This window comes from Danio rerio, chromosome 11 (assembly GCF_049306965.1).
Source record: "Danio rerio strain Tuebingen ecotype United States chromosome 11, GRCz12tu, whole genome shotgun sequence".
Lineage (NCBI taxonomy): Eukaryota > Metazoa > Chordata > Actinopteri > Cypriniformes > Danionidae > Danio > Danio rerio.
In genome coordinates, this window is record NC_133186.1 from 4,361,744 (window position 1) to 4,367,666 (window position 5,923).

At 34.7% G+C, this 5,923-nt stretch overlaps 1 long non-coding RNA gene across 1 annotated transcript; it reads right to left on the bottom strand.

Annotated features, from left to right (window-relative positions):
- Window positions 1-224: 224 nt before the first annotated feature.
- LOC141376512 (uncharacterized) lies at window positions 225-3,660 on the bottom strand. Its single transcript, XR_012386947.1, has 4 exons — window positions 3,532-3,660; window positions 2,788-2,845; window positions 2,610-2,674; window positions 225-2,497 (listed from the first exon to the last, which is right to left on the bottom strand). It is a non-coding gene; the product is annotated as an uncharacterized lncRNA (long non-coding RNA).
- Between the last annotated feature and the right edge of the window lie 2,263 nt (window positions 3,661-5,923).

Sequence of the window (5,923 nt, forward strand, 5' to 3'; positions counted from 1 at the left end):
AAAAATAAAATTATTATTAATTATAATAATTAATACCATGTCCATTAATTTTGGACATGGCATATACTGTATGTTGTACAATAAAAGTATGTGAGAAATAACTTGCCTGAAAGGTGTTTTTAAAATAAATATTGATATTTATTTGGTTTGCACGTGTAATTGCGGAAATATTTCAAGGAATTATTTACAATATTTCAAGAGTACTTCAAGGAATTAATTAAAACTTCATTATTTCATTTATTAGAAACAAAAAAATATATATCATTACTCATTTTTCACAATATATATGCACACAATTAATTATTTTTTTGTGTGTCACCCCAAGATTTGATGTGGTCTTGCTTGGCCACCCCTAAGAAAATTTTCTGGGGGCGCCACTGGTTTGCTTTTGAGACAGACTAGTATAAATACAGAAAAAACAACCTTTTTATCTAGTCTATAAATGCATCTTCATTATACATAATTTCACTCCATTTCTTCTTACATGCTTGTTTAGGTAGGAAGGTACGTTGGCCTAGTAATGCAGAATGAGATTTCAGAAAGCAAGCACTATTCTCACAACACAATGACATTTAGATCACAACGCAAGTACATTTCAAATAGCAAACATTAATCTCACAACACGACAACATTAAGACCACAACACAATGAGATTTCAAAAAGCAAACATCAATCTCACATGACAATATTAAGATCACAACGCAGCAAGATTAAGATCACAATGCCATAACATTTATCTCAACACGACATTAAGATCAATACACGACAAGATTTAGATCACAACGCAACTACTTTTCAGAAAGGAAACATTATCTTACGACACAATGACATTAGGATCACAAAGCCACGAGAGTTCAATCAGTGCTTAATTTGTGAATTGCAAGGTCCCGGAACAGATCGGGGTCACGGATCCGACATGTTACCCGAGGATGTGGAGGTGTCGTGCACGAATGTGGAGAGCCGGGGGGTGGGGGGATTGGTTGTCGCAGACGAAAGTGAAGAGGGTAGGGGAGTCACAGAAGAAACTGAAAGTGAACAGCGGACGGGAGAGGAGGGCGGTTAAGGAGGGGGATTGGTAAATTGAGGTGCCAGATCAGATTTTAAAGGCGCCGCGGCACAAATTAAGCCCTAATTACAATGCAGCAAGAGTAAGATCACAATGCAGCTACATTTTAAACATTAATCTCACAAAACAACATTAAAATCACAACAAAGCGAGAATAAGATCACAATGCAATTACATTTTAAAAATCAAAGACTAATCTCACAATTTAATGGAAATGTAATCAGTGTTTCACTGGTTGTGAGATTTCCATTGTGTTTGTGAGCGTAATGTTTGCTTTCTGAAATGTTGCGTTGTGATCTTATTGTTGTGTTGTGAGACTGTATTTGCTTCTTGAAATGACGTTGTGTTGTGCAGTATTGGGCCACAATAGGTACACTCAAAAAAATGATATGTTGGCGTTAATTAACTTTTTTTTGTCCACTGGTTCCACGTAACCGAGTTAAGTTACCTTTAAGAAAGAATATTAATTTTAGTGAACTTAAGTTAGTTACATAAAGGTAATGTAATGTTGTTTAGTTCAATCAACGTAACATTTATAATTTAGCTTTAATCAATGTAGTTATTTAAGTTCAATTATTCTAAAATTTATATTGTTGTTTAACCCAATAAAAAAACAGTTTCTGTTTCATTGAGTTTATTCAATAGCATTTTTACAGATTTACACATTTTCCAGCAATAAAATGATTATCAAAATCCAAATACTGTCTTTATCTGTATCTTCACTTATTACAATAAGTTAAAATATTAATACTATTAAAATAATAGTAATACAAGTATGAAATAAATTGAAAACAATATATGATTTAAAAAATATGCTTACAAAAACATCATAAAATACCCTTTTCAAAATAATACTTTTCATATATTACAAAAAACACTCAAAAATAATATTCTGCCTTCAAATGATTTATCAAAAATATACTTAGAAAAATTAAGTCTTCTTTTGTAAACTATGCTGTACCTTCTTTACACTGAAAAAAGCAGATAACACTTCAGTTGTTCAAAGAAAGATTAACATTTTAAAGCAAAGTAACACGATCAGCACTACACCATAAATTAGACCAACCATGACAGAACATGCAATAGCTACACACATTCATCTCTCTGACACTTGCACCATTTATGCACATTTGCACCAGACACTTTCTTACAACCACTCCCTATATCTAAAAAACAAAACATTGTGCATGAAGTCTGCTTCACACAGGTGTGTGAGCTTGAAAAACCACATGTAGAAGCATTCTTAATTCTTAAAATTTTTTGTATAATTAGCACATCTTGGGTGTATCGCCTCTTCCTGTTGATTTGCTGAATGTGTCCTCAATTGTAAGTCACATTAGACAAAAGAGTCTGCTAAATGTTAATGTAACTACTTTAGATTCATAAGGTGGTGTTGCACATCAAGGTTTGCGCTTCATCATGCCCAGCATCCTAAGAAAGTCAGGTAAAAAATTAAAATTTACCAACAGATTAAAGGTGAAAGGAGGAATTGGTTTAAGAGGAAAATACAAAATGTTTAAAAAAATAAAATAAAATAGCTTACCATGTACTCCCTCACTTAGGGGCTTTGAGGATGCATTCACACCTTTTTTTTCCACTGGTGATGTTCTAAATAACATGAAATGACAATTAGTAATTTACTAAATAATTAGTAGTTAAAATTACTAGTTATTTTTACTGTACATCATTTTAATGTGTATAAGCATCTAAAGGCATAGTACCTGGATGATCCACAGTCTCCTCAGCCAGATGTGGGACTTTAGAGGTTGAGCTGTAAACCTGTGAGGGAGAAAATAGATGTGAGTGAGCAAAGATTTAAAATAATAAAATAAAATAATATAAATAGCAAACTACTAAACTTAAAAATTTAAACGTGTTAGATGACCAAACAAATAAGCTTACATTAAATATGTCATCATGCTAGATGTCATCCTATTTAAGTGTCACATATGCTTGTCAAGATATTTTTTTTTTTTTTTAAGTTAACAGGCTTAAATACAATTAGATAATAAATAACACTGTGCTAACACCACATTTTAATTAATATTATGTAAGTTATCAAAACTGGCATTCAAACTTGACAAACTGCTTGACACTCATTTAAGACCATGAAGACCATGAAATCAAATAAAAAAATCAAATCACTTTTATTGTCACATTATCAGCAGCACGTGTGCTATGATGAGTGAAAAGTTTAGACTATTCTAACATGACTATTCCTTACTACCAACGTTTGCAACTTTATTTTGGGGGAGTTAATATACACAAAGTATAAAATTTCACAGGAATGCAAAACAAACTATACATTTATCTGTCTATAATGTGGAAAAGACACAGGGAACTTGGCAATTTCATAGCAATACTACACACAAACACAACATAGTATTACAAGGGAGTACATTTATGATTCAAATGTTGTCACAGCCTCAGTATAAATACATAAAAAGTAAAAAAAAAATTTTTACCTGTGTGTCCACATTGGGGAAAGCTTTGTGCACATTCTCAATTTGTACTGTAATCTTCATCTTTTGATTCCCATAATATGGCGCCGAGCTGAGAGTGATCGTTGTGGTTTGAATCTTCTTACTTCCTGTGTTGTTTTGAAACTGCGCATGTGCAGATATTACTCCACCTATTGACCAAAATGCAGTACTGCAGAAGCAACACAACTCCCTTTCATTCATGTTACATAAGCGAGCTGTTTAAATGTGAAAACTTACTTTTTCTAATTTTTTCCAACACAACGCTTTTATTTTTAATACAAAAACATAAGCGAATTGTTTAATTTAAACATAGTAACATTCTTTGGACCAACTAAAGCCATAATTCATTTTTTTGAGTGTAGGAAGGTGGGTTGCTTGGTTGGCTACTACTCTTTTTTTTTTTTTTTTTTTTTTTTTTTAAAGGCACAACAATCTTAAACCAACAAGTTTTGACGTCAATTCAGCTCTTTGGATGCATTTACAAAAAAAGTGGCACAGCTCATAATTGGCCCCAACTTGCTTTCGCACCACTGATGAGGACAACAATCCTGTTGCCTTTGCTATGCCACTTGTGTTTGCCATGTTAAGGCTTTGTTTTGTCCTTCGGGGAGGAAGGATTTAAGAACAAACTCGAGTGTTATTTTTTAACCAAAGTCCTTTTCTTTAATTGCATCACAAGCAAAACAAACGCGCATGCAGAGTTTCTGTGTTTTAGCCAGTAAAAACAACACAAATGTCGTTCTCCCTGTGCGGTATGCTGAAGTTATTCATACAAGCTGCTTTTGGGTCAGAAATCAGACTAATTTATCGCTCAGGGAAAAAGCAAAAGAATGTGAAACGCACCAAGAACATGAGCATTTTGAAAAATTTAAAGGCTACACGGAACATTCTTCATTAATCTATAATAAATATGAGCCCTTCAGATGCATTACGAAACCTCTCTCAGTTTAAACACACATCTGGATAGCATATTTCACACAATAGAGTGCTTAAACTAGTTTTTGAAACTCTATTAGGGATATATAAAAGTTTTTTGTTGCAATAATTGCTGAAGCTTTTATCATAATATGTAGTATTATCATTGATAATGATGTGAACTGCTAAAGTGACGTGGGTATAAAGATTATTAAGTCTTCAAGCGTTATGTGCTGTAATGAACAACTGTGCATACTAGAACCTGAACATCATTAAAAAGGCATTTTAAACGTTTATATAATAAAATGATTATATTTTGAAGTAACAACAATTACAATATCATACAGTACATGTTAATTATCATCATTTATATCAAAGTCTCTTGAATGCTTGATTGTCTAAAGTTTGACATTATTTTCATATACACTCACCTGCCACTTTATAAGGCACAGTCAACTGCTCGTTAACGCAAATTTCTAATCAGCCAATCACATGGCTAGAACTCAATGCATTTAGGCATGTAGACATGGTCAAGAGGATCTGCTGCATTTCAAACCGAGCATCAGAATTGGGAAAAAAGATGATTTAAGTGACTTTGAATGTAGCATGGTAGTTGGTGCCAGACTGGCTGGTCTGAGCATTTCAGAAACTGCTGATCTACTGGGATTCACGCACAATCATCTCTAGGGTTTACAAAGAATGGACTGAAAATGAGAAAACATCCAGTGAGCGGCAGTTCTGTGGGCGCAAATGTCTTGTTGATGTCAAGGGAGAATGGCCAGACTGGTTCCAGCTTATAGGAAGGCAACAGTAACACAAATAACCACTCGTTACAACCGGGATGTGTGGAAGAGCATCTCTGAATGCACAACACGTCCAACCTTGAGACGGATGGGCTACAGCAGCAAAAGACCACACCGGGTGCAACTCTTGTCAGCTAAGAACAGGAAACTGATGCTACAATTCACACAGGCTCAACACAATTGGACAATAGAAGATTGGAAAAACTTTGCCTGGTCTGAGGTGTCTCAATTTCTGCTGTGACATTCGAGCGGTAGGGTCAATATTTGGAGTCAACAACATGAAGCACAGATCCATCCTGCCTTGGATCAACAGTTCAAGCTGGTGGTGGTGTAATGGTGTGGGGATATTTTCTTGGCTCATTTTTGCACCATTAGTACCAACTAAGCATCGTGTCAACACCACAGCCTACCTGAGCATTGTTGCTAATCATGTCCAACCCTCTATGACCACAATGCGCCCATCTTCTGATGGCTCCTTCCAGCAGGAACACGCGCCATTTCATAAATGTTTGAATCATCTCAGACTGGTTTCTTGAACATGATGATGAGTTCACTGTAATCAAATGGCATCCACAGTCACAACAGCTCAATCCAATAGAGCACCTTTGGGATGTAGTGGAAAGGGAGATTCGCGTCATGGATGTGTAAGCTGACAA